The sequence below is a fragment of the Aulonocara sp. 'chitande type north' Nkhata Bay genome, linkage group LG3, assembly GCF_057382095.1.
Source record: "Aulonocara sp. 'chitande type north' Nkhata Bay isolate Kocher_YH1m ecotype deep benthic linkage group LG3, A_spYH_male_GT1.1, whole genome shotgun sequence".
Taxonomy (NCBI): domain Eukaryota; kingdom Metazoa; phylum Chordata; class Actinopteri; order Cichliformes; family Cichlidae; genus Aulonocara; species Aulonocara sp. 'chitande type north' Nkhata Bay.
The window spans coordinates 51,813,431-51,830,477 of record NC_141346.1 but is presented as its reverse complement, the minus strand read 5'-3'; the positions used below and the strand labels follow the sequence as shown (position 1 = coordinate 51,830,477).

The 17,047-nt window shown below is 38.6% G+C and overlaps 1 long non-coding RNA gene and 1 pseudogene across 1 annotated transcript; both read right to left on the bottom strand.

The window, feature by feature from the left end:
* Positions 1-1,858: 1,858 nt before the first annotated feature.
* Positions 1,859-3,499, bottom strand: LOC147336101 (UDP-glucuronosyltransferase 1-2 pseudogene; annotated as a pseudogene).
* Positions 3,500-12,492: 8,993 nt separating this feature from the next.
* On the bottom strand, positions 12,493-13,332 carry LOC147336100 (uncharacterized). Its single transcript, XR_015128629.1, has 3 exons — positions 13,088-13,332; positions 12,891-13,002; positions 12,493-12,810 (listed from the first exon to the last, which is right to left on the bottom strand). It is a non-coding gene; the product is annotated as an uncharacterized LOC147336100 (long non-coding RNA).
* Positions 13,333-17,047: the final 3,715 nt, after the last annotated feature.

Genomic DNA, 17,047 nt, shown 5'->3' with positions numbered 1-17,047 from the left:
AAAAAGGGAGTTTTTCCTTCCCACTGTCGCCAAAGTTCTTGCTCATGGGGGGGGTCATATGATTTTTCATTTTTTTTTATCTTTATGTATTATTGTAGGGTCTACCTTACAATATAAAATGCCTTGAGGCGACTGTTGTTGTGATTTGGTGCTGTATAAATAAAACTGAATTGAATTGAATTATGTACTCTGGACATAATGGTGTGTTTAGCCATTTTGCAAAGAATAAAAACTATTTCAAATGCCACTTTATATGATTTTGGTTTTTCTTTTTCCCTGAAGATTCTCCTCCACACAATAGAGACCCATAAAGTGTTAAAGAACAGTTTTATGCTGACACATGTTCATCTCCATCTACCGAACACGTTTTTTGGGTTTTTTTTTTTTTTTACTAATGTGTGAGTCTCTTCCTGACTTGGTCAGAGGTTATTTCCAAATTTAGCATCTCAAAAAAAAAAAAAAACTGAACAGACACTGACCACCTTTGTGCTGTTTGCAGCCCTGAAGTAAACAATCCCACAATTGCCACACTACAATCTAATACAAAATAAGTGCAGTATTTTGACTGTTCAGTAAATATCATAATTTGCTCATGTACATCAACATTTATAAGAAATAACCAAGGAGAAGAAAGAAGATCAGTCAGTTTCATAAATGATCAATTGTTATTAAATCTAAGGCCTTGAGAACCAATCACAGAGAGTTGGGGAATGGCTGCAATCAAAGCATTGTAAGATAGTGAAAGATATACCCTTAGGCCCCCGTCTTTATTCAAACCAGTGTTCCTCCCTGTCCAAGATGTGTACATTCTCATCATTGAAAGACTGGCCAGCGTCTTTTGAGGATCACAGAGATGGTCGACCCAAAGGAGATGAACAGACTCAACCTTTTGGGATTTCCTTACCTGGATGATTGAACATGCATCAAGACACAAGCAAACATCACATGAATACAAAAAAACCCGATACCATTGGTTTTACATGGTCTTTTATTGAAGGTTAACATCTTGTTTTTAGAGTACAGTTCTCTGTAAGTTCTGTTTCATGCATTGTAAACTCACAGTTTGTATGTCATAACCTGTGATCTTGCATTTCTCTGAGCTGTGACTCAAAGATAGAATATCAATTTCACACCAGCTGCAGTTTATGCCAAATGTAACACGCTCACACCCATCCTCTAAACCTCAGCTTAAAACTATGTCAAAAAGCTCAAAAAAGCTTCAAGGCTTGAAAAGAGTTCACCTCTTTTGCTTTCCTTGTAGTCATTGCTGGCTGGCCATATTAAACATGGCCAACCCATCAAATAACCAGGACAGCATGTGCAAGTAAGTCCAATGAGCCAAAAACTTTCTTCCTCCCATTTATTGTTTAAACTTACTGTTTATGGGGGGCAGCCAATCAGAATAAATTTGGCCTAAAGGGAGTGAAAGGGAGCTCTTTCAAACAGTTAAAGCACATTTGTAGCTAATTGTAATAAAGTTAGCAAAAAAGTAAAGAAATTTGTGTTTAGTCAATTATTTCATTGTCGTAACGATGCTTCCTGTCAATATATCGTATGTGTTGGAAAGGCTGTTTATTTTCCCTTAATGCATTTGTAGGTTTAGCAGCAGAGTTGAGCTTATGGAGTGCACCTTCTCTGACAATCAACCAAGAAGCATTATTACAACAAACAAATAATGGATCGAAAACAAATTTCCTGACCTTTGATATCATATCAAAAACCATGTTGTACTATATGGTGCCTATATGAAGTAAAAGTATTCCCCCTGAATGACAAATCTCTTTTGGGGTAACTTTTTCGAAATCTCTAGCAAATGCAGTTCTAATTGCAATGATTTACATCTTCTTTGGAGAAATATTTTGGGAGAAATTATTGTAAAGACTAATCATGTGACACTGACTCTGTCAAGCTAAACGTTGCAAAGACTGCATCATGTTTGGCTCATTTACTCTGGTTTCATTTTTCTCTTTGACCTCCGGCAGCAGAGGAGCCTACAGACAAAGACCACAGCCCAGATGAAAATTCCAGTTATGGCTATGGTTAAAGCAGCCACATCCAGACAGAAGTAGGAATACCAAGGCAGATGAAAACCTGCTGACTGTAGGTGAGGTGCTCCTTTGTTCCTGATGACATATTCAATCCAAAAAATGGCAGTGTCCATTGGAGTCATTGGCTTGTCACGGTGTAGCTGGGACAGACGCTGCATGTTAGTGTGGAAAGAGGGATTCTCAAGAACATCCTTGAGAGCGCCCAGGAAGTCTTCTTTGGTCAGTTGTCAAACTGGTAAGTTGTCAAACTGGTCAAGGAGGAGTGGGAGGCCCACAACAGGAACACTGTGGTAGATGGCTTCATACATGCCATTGGTGCCTCCATGGGCCACAAAGGCACGAGTCTTGGGGTGTCCCAGGAGGTCGCTCTGAGGTAGCCACTCTAACAGCAGGGTGTTGTTTCCGAGAGATGAAGGTTTTTCACCCACAAAATGCCAAATCACCTTCTGAGGGAGCTCAGCAAAAGCAGCAGCGATGGCCTCTGTGACCTTCCGAGGTAGGGCTGATATAAATGTCCCCAGAGAAATGAAAACCACCCCGTGATCTCCGGAGCTTTGCATGAATGCTTCCAGCTCAGCAGGAAGGGGTTGGGCCTTTTTGCAGTGGAAGCCCCCTATATATACTACATTTGGTATTGTGGGCCGAGGGAACTCAAAGACAAAATCTGCCCTGAACAGCCAGATATCAGCTCTACGCTGTAAAGACAGCAAATCAGTACCTGGAGGGAAGTGTCGTTGGAGCAGGTCTGAGTAGGCAGGATTTATGATCAAGTGCTGTTCAATGACATTATAAAGATAATGCAGCATATTTTTGATTCTTTCCAGAAAGTCCATCTGATCATGGAGCTCACTAGCTGACACAGGGACATATGAGATAGGAGAGGGAGCTATGGTGAAATGACCTTCTCCAGTATTAATCCAGCGCACATTAAAAACTATAGGCAGCTCGAGGTAAGTTGCAAGAAGCATCCCTATTGTCATACCAGGGTCAGTTAACATTAAATCAAACTTGGTATCCTGTAGCTTCTGAATAAATACTGTGTCTTCTATTATTGTAGCAACTGATCTGGCCCAGATCTTGTGACCCTGATCTAACACGGACGTGATCAAGTACTGTTGGCAGAGCGTGCGTATAAATGTAGGATAAGTGCGACATTCCATAACATCTTGTAACATTTTGTTGTAGTAGTTAATGTCTGACTCATCCACAACCGTGCTTATATTAATAGAAGTATAAATGGAAGAGTTATTAGGGATGTACCAGCTCTTTGCAGAACGCAGAACTGTGATGTTGTGGCCCCTGGAGTGTAACTGTTCAAGGATAAGTTTCATGTTTATCCAGTGGCTACCATCGACAGGGACTACCAGAATGTTGCTGCTGCTACATGGAGGGGGGCTGAGAAGCAGGAAGCAGAGCAGTGTCAGAATCAGAGGGATGGAAAGACCGGACATTTCCTGGAAGAAATAATAGACAGAAACAAATAATCAGACTTGTAACCTCAGTGAACGCTATCACCACGGACTGCCATTTGGCTTTTTCTACCTTTAAAACCCGGAGAGCAGCCAAATGGCTTTTAGCTAAGCTTTAGCTTCAGCCAAGTGGAAGCTAAATTGGCCAGTCATTCATATGTAAATTAGGTTGTTAGCTGGGAATTCTGGAGGGAGGGGAGTGGGGGTGTGTGGATGAGGGGGTGGGGGAGCTGCTAAAAGCTGTGAACTTCCTTTTGTGTTTCATCTTGATGCATTCTCAATCATCCAGGGAAATAAATCTCCAAAAGTCACCAACTTGGAGTGTTTCAGTTTGCCGTCTTAGGGAGAAATCAACACACATGGGTGTAGGTCCTTTGTTGCTGAGATTTATTGATAAAAACAGTACAAAAAACCAACCATTTGTACACATATTTACAAATAATAAAAAGTGATTCTGTTCATTCTAATTTCGTTGTTTTCATTCAAACTCTGTTCTGTATATTCTAATTCCGTTGTTTTCATTCAAATTCTATTCATTCAATTCTAGTTCCGTTCTTTTCATTGAAATTCCATTGTTTTCATTCAAATGCTTTGGTTTTTAATCAAATTCTATTGTTTTCAATCTAATTCTATTGTTTTCATTCAAATTCCATTGTTTGTTCTCAAATTCTGTTCGTTTCATTAAAATTCTGTCGTTTTCATGTTAATTCTGTTTTTTTCATTCTAATTCTGTTGTTTTCATTCAAATTCCGTTGTTTTCATTAAAATTCTGTTCTTTTCATTCTATTTCCATTGTTTTGATTCAAATTCCATTGTTTGTTCTCAAATTCTGTTGTTTTCTTTCAAATTCTGTCATTTTCATGTTAATTCTGTTCTGTTCATTCTAATTCCGTTGTTTTCATTCAAATTCTATTCATTTCATTCTAATTCCTTTCTTTTCATTGAAATTCCGTTGTTTTCATTCAAATGCTTTTGTTTTCATTCGAATTCTACTCTTTTTATTCAAATTCCATTGTTTGTTCTCAAATTCTGTTGTTTTCATTCAAATTCCGTCATTTTTATTTTAATTCTGTTGTTTTCATTCAAGTTCCATTGTTTTCATTCAAATTCTGTTCTGTTCATTCAAATTCCGTTGTTTTCATTCAAACTCTGTTCTGTTCATTCTAATTCCGTTGTTTTCATTCAAATTTTGTTCTGTTCATTCTAATTCCGTTGTTTTCATTCAAATCCTGTTCTTTTCATTCAAATTCCATTGTTTGTTTTAGAATTCTGTTGCTTTCATTCAAACTCTGTTCTGTACATTCTAATTCCGTTGTTTTCATTCAAATTCTATTCATTTAATTCTAGTTCCATTCTTTTCATTGAAATTCCGTTGTTTTCATTCAAATGCTTTCGTTTTTAATCAAATTCTATTGTTTTCATTCAAATTCCATTGTTTGTTCTCATATTCTGTTCGTTTCATTAAAATTCTGTCGTTTTCATGTTAATTCTGTTTTTTTTCATTCTAATTCTGTTGTTTTCATTCAAATTCTGTTGTTTTCATTCCAATTCTGTTCTTTTCATTCTATTTCCATTGTTTTGATTCAAATTCCATTGTTTGTTCTCACATTCTGTTGTTTTCATTCAAATTCCGTCATTTTCATGTTAATTCTGTTGTTGTCATTCTAATTCTGTTTGTTTTTATTTAAACCTCCATTGTTTTCATTCAAATTCTGTTCTGTTCATTCTAATTCCGTTGTTTTCATTCAAATTCTATTCATTTCATTCTAATTCCTTTCTTTTCATTGAAATTCCGTTGTTTTCATTCAAATGCTTTTGTTTTCATTCTAATTCTACTCTTTTTAGTCAAATTCCATTGTTTGTTCTCAAATTCTGTTGTTTTCATTCAAATTCCGTCATTTTTATTTTAATTCTGTTGTTTTCATTCAAGTTCCATTGTTTTCATTCAAACTCTGTTCTGTTCATTCTAATTCCATTGTTTTCATTCAAATTCTATTCATTTCATTCTAATTCCGTTGTTTTCATTCAAATTCTGTTCTTTTCATTCAAATTCCATTGTTTGTTTTAGAATTCTGTTGCTTTCATTCAAACTCTGTGCTGTACATTCTAATTCTGTTGTTTTCATGCAAATTATTTTGTTTTTGATCAAATTCTGTTGTTTTCATTCAAATCCCATTGTTTTCATTCAAATTCTGTTCTTTTCATTCTATTTCCATTGTTTTGATTCAAATTCCATTGTTTGTTCTCAAATTCTGTTGTTTTCATTCAAATTCCGTCGTTTTCATGTAAATTCTGTTGTTTTCATTCTAATTCTGTTGTTTGTTTTAAACCTCCATTGTTTTCATTCAAGTTCCATTGTTTTCATTCAAATTCTGTTCTGTTCATTCTAATTTCGTTGTTTTCATTCAAATTCTATTCATTCAATTCTAGTTCCGTTCTTTTCATTGAAATTCCGTTGTTTTCATTCAAATGCTTTGGTTTTTAATCAAATTCTATTGTTTTCAATCTAATTCTATTGTTTTCATTCGAATTCCATTGTTTGTTCTCAAATTCTGTTCGTTTCATTAAAATTCTGTCGTTTTCATGTTAATTCTGTTTTTTTCATTCTAATTCCGTTGTTTTCATTCAAATTCTATTCATTTCATTCTAATTCCTTTCTTTTCATTGAAATTCCGTTGTTTTCATTCAAATGCTTTTGTTTTCATTCGAATTCTACTCTTTTTATTCAAATTCCATTGTTTGTTCTCAAATTCTGTTGTTTTCATTCAAATTCCGTCATTTTTATTTTAATTCTGTTGTTTTCATTCAAGTTCCATTGTTTTCATTCAAATTCTGTTCTGTTCATTCAAATTCCGTTGTTTTCATTCAAACTCTGTTCTGGGCCCTGTTTCAGGAAGCCGGTTTAGTGGAAAAACTGAGTAAGTATACCCTGAGTTAACGAAAACTCTGGGTTTTCGGTTTCACAAAGCGAGTTCAGCTGAAGCCTGAGTGAGTCACTATGACGACACACGCCGTGAAGCTAACCTGCCCCCTAGCAGGTTTACTACAACTAACCCTGACTGTCTCCGCCCCTCTGTCGGAAACCTGACAGTAGGAAGTGTCAGACATGGCGTGCTCCTTCCTTGAAGAGCCAGTAGATCGTGAAGCCCAAATTCTCCGCAGAGCTCTCCGCCGGGAGAGAGTGATCAGAGCGCGTATGGACATCTTATCATTTCCTGATGATTTTCTGTGTGAACGTTACCGTTTCTCAGCACAATCTATAAGTTATTTGAATAACATCCTCAGGCCATATATTACGCATGTGACACATCGCGGACATGCTCTCAGTTCTGTACATATTATTTGTATTGCACTTCGTTTTTTTGCAAACGGGAGCTTTCTGTATAATATTGGTGACGCTGAGCACGTTTCCAAGTCTGTCGGGCAGTCAGGAATGTTACAGTTGCACTGAAACGTCTCCTGTACACGTTTGTGGTGTTCCCCGGTCATAGACCCACAAGATTCAACAAAGAGGGATTCCACAAAATTGCAGGTATCAGGATGACCAAAACTTAATTTATGGTGTGGTGATACTTGAACTACTACTTAAATTTTACATTTATTTTCAGGGTTCCCAGGCGTGATTGGCTGTATAGATGGCACTCACATTCCAGTCATTGCTCCTTTAGTAAATGAAGGAGACTATGTGAACAGGAAGTCTTTCCACAGCATTAATGTACAGGTACATAGTTCCCTGTAGCATGTCAAACTAACAAATTATTTCATTATAGTAATGGATGCTAATTTGTGTTCTCTGCACTGTGAAGATCATATATGATGCTGCCAACATTATCACAAATGTGGAAGCCAAGTGGCCAGGCTCTGTCCATGACTCACAAATATTCCGTGAATGTACACTGAGCACAAAATTTGGACATGGTGAGTTGAGAATACTTTAAAATATATAAAGACCAATTGCTTCAGGGACATTTGAACTGAAGTGTATCCTTCTGTCTTAGGAGAGTTCACTGGCTACTTGCTTGGTGATAGGGGGTATCCATGTTTACCCTATTTGCTTACCCCTTACCCTGACCCTGAACCGGGCCCACAGCAGCGATATAATCTGGCTAATTGCAGGACAAGAGCCAGAATTGAAATGACTATCGGAATGCTTAAGGCCCGGTTCCAGTGCCTGCAAAGACTCAGGGTCACCCCAGAAAGGGCATGTGACATTATTGTGGCATGTGTGATTCTTCACAACATTGCCACAATTAGAGGAGAACACTGTCCTTCTGAACCAAACATCAGCAGTGATCCAAACCATGAACATCCTGACCCTCCCACGGACATACAAGATGGAAGAGCAGTCAGAGACACCATATGTCACAATCATTTCTTTTGACCCATCACCTCAACATGTTGAAAGAAGAATAAACAGATTTTTTGTTCAACTGGCTTTATTGGTCGCCTGTATTTCCTGTACACAAAGTATTAAAAGATGTACACCTCATAAAGTGTCTCTGTTGCTTCCTCCTCTGTAACAGCTGTCAATGTTTCTTCATTATTTTCCTGTAGTAAAGAAATAAACAACATTGCTGTTCTACTGTACACTCATATAATCTGTGGAGTATTAAGAGTACTCACAACTGCATGTTGGTCTGGCTCAACAGGAGGCTGCACCAGATGCAGTACACCACCACCATCAACTGATAGAATATGAGGTTTATACAGGTCACTTATAACTTACAAGGGACCAAATGGCAATTAACAAACATACCAATCACCTTACACTTCATTGTCATTATGCTCTCAAAGACAACCAAGCCTGAGGGAAGGCAAAATCAGTAGGAAAATAACTTCACTACAAAATAATCCATTATGGTAAAGAGTTTATCAAATGAATGAGTAGCACTGCAAAGGTGACTGTGAAGAAAGGATGTATGCACATCATGTATTATTTTGGATTTACCCCCTATGTAGGCACTTGTGTCTTGCGGGGTTATTGCCTCAGAGGATGTCCCCGCAGAGATGCCTTCGGCCACAGGGCGCCCACTGTTTTGGCTGAGGGCCAACTGCTCAGCCTCTGTGAGTGGTGGTGGTGGAGGACCCCCACCTGTTTTTCGGGCCTCCGCTTTTTTTCTGTTGGCTTTAACGGGCCACATTTGAGCATACAGAGTAAGCAAATATGTACTTGTAATGTGCTCAGATAATTTCAATAAGTGCTTACAGAAAGAAAATTAATGTAGCCTCTAACTGCAATTGATTTACATCGGACAAACAGACCAAGCACTATGGCTCATAATACAATTACACCTTACCTGTTTGGACTATATTTTTATATTTCATTTTTACTTGCTGCCAGGCACGTTTGGGGCCTGTTGGGTTGCACCTGCGCTCACATCACAAAATGTATAAAATAACAAATAAAATAACATATGATAAAATAACGTGTTAAATGGGTGGAAATCCCTAGATCAATGTTTATATTAACACTCACGCATTGACTCTGTCGGCTATGTTTTGCCATGCATGCTCCCTGTCTTTCGCAGCTGTGGCTGTGTTACTTTTTTCCGCGGAATTTGCGTGTTATCGGCATATGCTGCCATCAGAATTTCGGCCTCAAGCGCTGTAAAATACATTGACCACGCCTTCTTTCCCTCCGTCTCCATGGTGACTCGCTTAATCTGTGCTCCGCTTATCAGGGCTTCATGTATCCTCGTCCGCGCGCTTCACTTGGGGTTAAAGCAACTCCGCGTTGACTGAACTAATTGTTATCAGCCTTTCTGAAACCGAATATTCCGAGTTGGACAGTTCGGGGTTAATCAACCGTGAGTGTCGTTTTTCACTCTGAGTTTTCCAAACCGGCTTCCTGAAACAGGGCCCTGTTCATTCTAATTCCATTGTTTTCATTCAAATTCTATTCATTTAATTCTAATTCCGTTGTTTTCATTCAAATTTTGTTCTGTTCATTCTAATTCCGTTGTTTTCATTCAAATCCTGTTCTTTTCATTCAAATTCCATTGTTTGTTTTAGAATTCTGTTGCTTTCATTCAAACTCTGTTCTGTACATTCTAATTCCGTTGTTTTCATTCAAATTCTATTCATTTAATTCTAGTTCCGTTCTTTTCATTGAAATTCCGTTGTTTTCATTCAAATGCTTTCGTTTTTAATCAAATTCTATTGTTTTCATTCAAATTCCATTGTTTGTTCTCAAATTCTGTTGTTTTCATTCAAATTCCGTCGTTTTCATGTTAATTCTGTTGTTTTCATTCTAATTCGGTTGTTTGTTTTAAACCTCCATTGTTTTCATTCAAATTCTGTTGTTTTCATTCAAATTATGTTCTGTTCATTCTAATTCCATTGTTTTCATTCAAATTCTATTCATTTCATTCTAATTCCGTTCTTTTCATTGAAATTCCGTTGTTTTCATTCACATGCATTTGTTTTCATTCTAATTCTACTCTTTTTCTTCACAATCCATTGTTTGTTCTCAAATTCTGTTGTTTTCATTCTAATTCCGTCATTTTCATTTTAATTCTGTTGTTTTAATTGAAGTTCCATTGTTTTCATTCAAATTCTGTTCTGTTCATTCGAATTCCATTGTTTGTTCTCAAATCCTGTTCGTTTCTTTAAAATTCTGTCGTTTTCATGTTAATTCTGTTGTTTTCATTCTAATTCTGTTGTTTTCATTCAAATTCCGTTGTTTTCATTCAAATTCTGTTCTTTTCATTCTATTTCCATTCTTTTGATTCAAATTCCATTGTTTGTTCTCAAATTCTGTTGTTTTCATTCAAATTCCATCGTTTTCATGTTAATTCTGTTGTTTTCATTCTAATTCTGTTGTTTGTTGGAGTGGGTTTATATAGCGCTTTTCAAGGCACCCAAAGCGCTTTACAATGCCACTATTCAGTCACTCTCACATTCACACACTGGTGGAGGCAGCTACAGTTGTAGCCACAGCTGCCCTGGGGCAGACTGACAGAAGCCAGGCTGCCATATCGCGCCATCGGCCCCTCTGGCCAACACCAGTAGGCGGTAGGGTAGATTTATCATATCACACTATATTATCCAATATTATATTACATTATATTATATTATAATATGTTATATTATATCCCCTTTCACATTAGAGCCACAACAGGACCCACTAGAACATGGGAACAGGTAAAAGTGAAATATAAGAATATTCTACAGAATGGTAATATTTATCACTTATATTGCTTTTCGTCTCTTGGAAAGAGACCCTGAAATAATCTGTTTGTTTATAACAGCAACCAAGAAAAGGGCAGAGCAAAAAAAAGACAGGTGGTGGTCCTGCACCCCCTCGTCAACAAGTTGGTTAAGTAAATAATATCCTCACGGGAAAATCGATATCTCTCTATGAGCACACTGTCGCGCTGAGCTAAAGGATCCTGTCTGTCCCGCAATATACGCTGAATTCTGAAAACTCTCCTTATCAATCTTGCACCTTCCGCAATGGGTGGCTCGCGTATACGGACAGGACATGGCTGCGACAGGCTTCCCAAATCCACCTTCGCTTTTATAGCCGTGGTCTCTCATCTTGATTACACAAAGTAATTTGCAATTACTACTCTGAAATATGAATTACATCTGTAATAATCACATACATGTAATAGAATGTTAATAGTACATTTCCCTTTTTAAGGAAATGACCTGTATCTATCTGTGTGAAATCAATAAATGGATCAAGTGCTGCATTGTCTTTAGTTACATTGATGTTATTTATTTATGGTGAAACAGTGGTGGAATATCGCTGTTGCTTTCGTATGAATGACGCGGGCATACCTGCGTGGCCGCGATCTAATCCTGTTTACATAAAGTAAACCTGCTCCCCAGCAGGTTTACGCTTACGGCTCTGTTGCTATGACAGCAAGTCCCGGATGGGCTTCGGGGAACCGAACGATCCAGGATCACGCGAAATCGTCAACAATCTCATCCAGCTAACTCACTTAGCGCGGTACGAAGAACAGGCCCCTGATCAGTGGAGCACAGATTAAGCGAGTCACCATGGAGACGGAGGGAAAGAAGGCGCGGTCAATGTATTTTACAGCGCTTGAGGCCGAAATTCTGATGGCAGCATATGCCGATAACATGCAAATTCCGCGGAAAAAAGTAACACAGCGACAGCTGCAAAAGAAAGTGAGCATGCATGGCAAAACATAGCCGACAGAGTCAATGCGTGAGTGTTAATTTAAACATTGATCTAGGGATTTCCACCCATTTAACACGTTATTTTATCATATGTTATTTTATTTGTTATTTTATACATTTTATTTTGTGACGTGATGTGAGCGCAGGTGAAACCCAACAGGCCCCAAACGTTCCTGGCAGCAAGTAAAAATGAAATATAAAAATATAGTCCAAACAGGTAAGGTGTAATTGTATTATGAGCCATAGTGCTTGGTCTGTTTGTCCGATGTAAATCAATTGCAGTTAGAGGCTACATTGATTTTCTGTCTGTAAGCACTTATTGAAATTATCTGAGCACATTACAAGTACATATTTGCTTACTCTGTATGCTCAAATGTGACCCGTTATAGCCAACAGAAAAAAAGCGGAGGCCCGAAAAACAGGTGGGGGTCCTCCACCACCACCACTCACAGAGGCTGAGCAGTTGGCCCTCAGCCAAAACAGTGGGCGCCCTGTGGCTGAAGGCATCTCTGTGGGGACATCCTCTGAGTCAATAACCCCGCAAGACACAAGTGCCTACATAGGGGGTAAATTCAAAATAATACATGATGTGCATACATCCTTTCTTCACAGTCACCTTTGCAGTGCTGCTCATTCATTTGATAAACTCTTCACCATAATGAATTTGTTTGTAGTGAAGTTATTTTCCTACTGATTTTGCCTTCCCTCAGTCTTGGTTGTCTTTGAGAGCATAATGACAATGAAGTGTAAGCTGAGTGCTATATGTTTGTTAATTGCCATTTGGTCCCTTGTAAGTTATAAGTGACCTGTATAAACCTCCGTGGGAGGGTCAGGATGTTCATGGTTTGGATCACTGCTGTTTGGTTCAGAAGGACAGTGTTCTCCTCTAATTGTGGCAATGTTGTGAAGAATCACACATGCCACAATAATGTCACATGCCCTTTCTGGGGTGACCCTGAGTCTTTGCAGGCACTGGAACCGGGCCTTAAGCATTCCGATAGTCATTTCAATTCTGGCTCTTGTCCTGCAATTAGCCAGATTATATCGCTGCTGTGGGCCCGGTTCAGGGTCAGAGTAAGGGGTAAGCAAATAGGGTAAACATGGATACCCCCTATCACCAAGCAAGTAGCCAGTGAACTCTCCTAAGACAGAAGGATACACTTCAGTTCAAATGTCCCTGAAGCAATTGGTCTTTATATATTTTAAAGTATTTTCAACTCACCATGTCCAAATTTTGTGCTCAGTGTACATTCACGGAATATTTGTGAGTCATGGACAGAGCCTGGCCACTTGGCTTCCACATTTGTGATAATGTTGGCAGCATCATATATGATCTTCACAGTGCAGAGAACACAAATTAGCATCCATTACTATGATGAAATAATTTGTTAGTTTGAAATGCTACAGGGAACTATGTACCTGTACATTAATGCTGTGGAAAGACTTCCTGTTCACATAGTCTCCTTCATTTACTGAAGGAGCAATGATTGGAATGTGAGTACCATCTATACAGCCAATCACGCCTGGGAACCCTGAAAATAAATGTAAAATTTAAGTAGTAGTTCAAGTATCACCACATCATAAATTAAGTTTTGGTCATCCTGATACCTGCAATTTTGTGGCATCCCTCTTTGATGAATCTTGTGGGTCTGTGACCGGGGAACACCACAAACGAGTACAGGAGACGTTTCAGTGCAACTGTAACATTCCTGACTGCCCGACAGACGGTAGCCTTGGAAACGTGCTCAGCTTCACCAATATTATACAGAAAGCTCCCGTTTGCAAAAAACCGAAGTGCAATACAAATAATATGTACAGAACTGAGAGCATGTCCGCGATGTGTCACATGCGTAATATATGGCCTGAGGATGTTATCCAAATAAATTATAGATTGTGCTGAGAAACGGTAACGTTCGCACAGACAATCATCAGGATATGATAAAATGTCCAAACGCGCTCTGATCACTCTCTCCCGGCGGAGAGCTCTGCGGAGAATTTGGGCTTCACGATCTACTGGCTCTTCAAGGAAGGGACACGCCATGTCTGACACTTCCTACTGTCAGGTTTCCGACAAAGGGGCGGAGACAGTCAGGGTTAGTTGTAGTAAACCTGCTAGGGGGCAGGTTAGCTTCACGGCGTGTGTCGTCATAGTGACTCACTCAGGCTTCAGCTGAACTCGCTTTGTGAAACCGAAAACCCAGAGTTTTCGTTAACTCAGGGTATACTTACTCAGTTTTTCCACTAAACCGGCTTCCTGAAACAGGGCCCTGTTCATTCTAATTCCGTTGTTTTCATTCAAATTCTATTCATTTCATTCTAATTCCTTTCTTTTCATTGCAATTCCGTTGTTTTCATTCAAATGCTTGTTTTCATTCGAATTCTACTCTTTTGATTCAAATTCCGTTGTTTGTTCTCAAATTCTGTTGTTTTCATTAAAATTCTGTTGTTTTCATGTTAATTCCGTTGTTTTCATTCTAATTCTGTTGTTTGCTTTAAACTTCCATTGTTTTCATTCTAATTCTGTTGTTTTCATTCAAATTCCATTGTTTTGATTCAAATTCTGTTCTTTTCATTCAAATTCTGTTCTTTTCTTTCAAATTCCATTGTTTGTTCTCAAATTCTGTTCGTTTCATTGAAATTCCGTTGTTTTCATTCAAACTCTGTTCTGTACATTCTCATTTCATTGTTTTGATTCAAATTCCGTTTTTTTCATTCTAATTCTGTTGTTTTCATGCAAATTATTTTGTTTTTCATCAAATTCCGTTGTTTTCATTCAAAGTCCGTTGTTTTCAATCTAATTCTGTTCTTTTCATTCTATTTCCATTCTTTTGATTCAAATTCCGTTGTTTGTTCTCAAATTCTGTTGTTTTCATTAAAATTCCGTTGTTTTCATTCTAATTCTGTTGTTTGCTTTAAACTTCCATTGTTTTCATTCAAATTCTGTTGTTTTCATTCAAATTCCATTGTTTGTTCTCAAATTCTGTTCGTTTCATTGAAATTCCGTTGTTTTCATTCAAATGCTTTTGTTTTCATTCTAATTCTACTCTTTTTATTCAAATTCTATTGTTTGTTTTAGAATTCCGTTGTTTTCATTCAAACTCTGTTCTGTACATTCTCATTTCGTTGTTTTCATTCAAATTTCGTTCTTTCATTCTAATTCTACTCTTTTTATTCAAATTTCATTGTTTGTTCTCAAATTCTGTTGTTTTTATTCAAATTCTGTCGTTTTCATGTTAATTCCGTTGTTTTCATTCTAATTCTGTTATTTGTTTAAACCTCCATTGTTTTCATTCAAATTCTGTTGTTTTTATTCAAATTCCATTGTTTTTTATTCAAATTCTGTTCTGTTCATTCAAATTCCATTGTTTTCATTCAAATTCCCTGGTTAAGAAAGCCCGTCAGTGTCTCTTCTTCCTCAGAAGACTTAGAGACTTCCATCTGCCACTGAAGGTGCTCAAGAACTTCTACTCCTGCACCATCGAGAGCGTCCTGACGTCAAACATCTGCACCTGGTTTGGGAACAGCACCAAGCAGGACAGACGAGATCTGCAAAGGGTGGTGCGCTCGGCAGAACGCATCATTCAATCAGAGCTCCCTGACCTGCTGTCCATCTACACCAAGCGGTGCAAGTCCAAAGCTAGGAAGATTATGATGGACCTCTCCCATCCCAACAATGGACTCTTCTCACTGTTGAGGTCTGGGAAGCGCTTCCGCTCCCTTAAGGCCAAAACAGAGAGAATGAGGAGGAGCTTCTTCCCCCAGGCTATTCGGGCCCTGAACCAGGTGTAGGACTGGACTCTCCCAAACACGTCACTATAAGACTGGACTCTCACACACGTCACCACACGCACCACCACACATTTCCTATAATCCTATAATTCCTATAATTTATAATCCTTATCTTTATAATCTCTTCTGCTATTTGCACATTCTTTACTGTAAATTCCTAAGTTAATTTGTAAATTTTTGTAGTAAATTGTAAATATTGTAAAACTTTTCTTCTGTCATTTAATGGTCGGGCATTGTACAGCTACAAGCATTTCACCCCCATGTCATACTGTGTATGGTTGTGTGTGTGTGACAAATAAAATTTGAATTTGAATTTGAAAATTCTGTTCTGTTCATTCAAATTCTACTCTTTTTATTCAATTTGCATTATTTGTTCTCAAATTCCATTGTTTTCATTCAAATTCCATTGTTTGTTCTCAAATTCTGTTGTTTTCATTCAAATTCCATCGTTTTCATTTTAAAGAAGGGTATCAAAAAAGCCAAACACCATTACAAAAAGAAGGTAGAAGAACACTTCTTCAACTCCAGCCCCCGACGCATGTGGCAAGGACTCCAGACCATTACAGACTACAGGATCACCAAACCCTCCCCCGCATCCTCTGATGTCTCCTTCCTCAACGAGCTCAACAACTTTTATGCTCGTTTTGAGCGAGGGAACCCCACAACCACAACCAAAGCAGACGTGACGCCAGACCACCAACCTCTGACTCTCTCCCCCACCGATGTAGGAGCGGTGCTGTGCAGGATCAATGTCCACAAGGCTGCAGGCCCTGATGGCATCCCCGGGCGTGTTCTCAGAGCGTGTTCTGGGGAGCTTGCAGGAGTGCTCACAGACATATTCAACCTGTCCTTGGCCCACGCTGTGGTACCGGCCTGATTCAAATCCACCCCCATCATCCCGATACCCAAAAACTTCAACCCATCTAAGTAAGTAAGTAAGTAAAATTTATTTATATAGCACATTTCACAGATAAAAATCACAAAGTGCTTTACAGTAAGATCAGACATACAAGTTAAAATTAATTAAATTAGTTAAAAGCCCGTTTGTATAAAAATGTCTTCAGCTGCTTTTTAAAGGAGTCAGTAGAGTCTAGACAGCGTAAAGACAACGGCAGAGAGTTCCACAGCCTAGGTGCCAGTGCCTGAAAAGCCCGATCCCCACGTGTTTTAAATCTAGTACGTGGGACCACCAGTAGCCTCTGACCTGAAGACCTAAGTGCTCGGGATGAAGCATGAGGTTTCAACAGGTCAGAGATATACTGGGGAGCTTCACCATGCAGAGCTCTAAAAGTTACAACTAAAATTTTAAAATGAACCCTAAAATTTACAGGCAACCAATGAAGAGAAGCCAAATCTAGCCTCAATGACTACCGCCCAGTAGCACTCACCCCCATCATCACTAAGTGCTTAGAGCAGCTGGTCCTAGCACACTTCAAATCCTGTCTCCCACCCACCCTGAACCCCCACCAATTCGCATACCGCCAGAACAGGAGCACAGAGGATGCAGTCTCCATCGCACTGCACTCTGTCCTCTCACACCTGGACAACAACAACACCTACGCCAGAATGCTGTTTATAGACTTCAGTTCA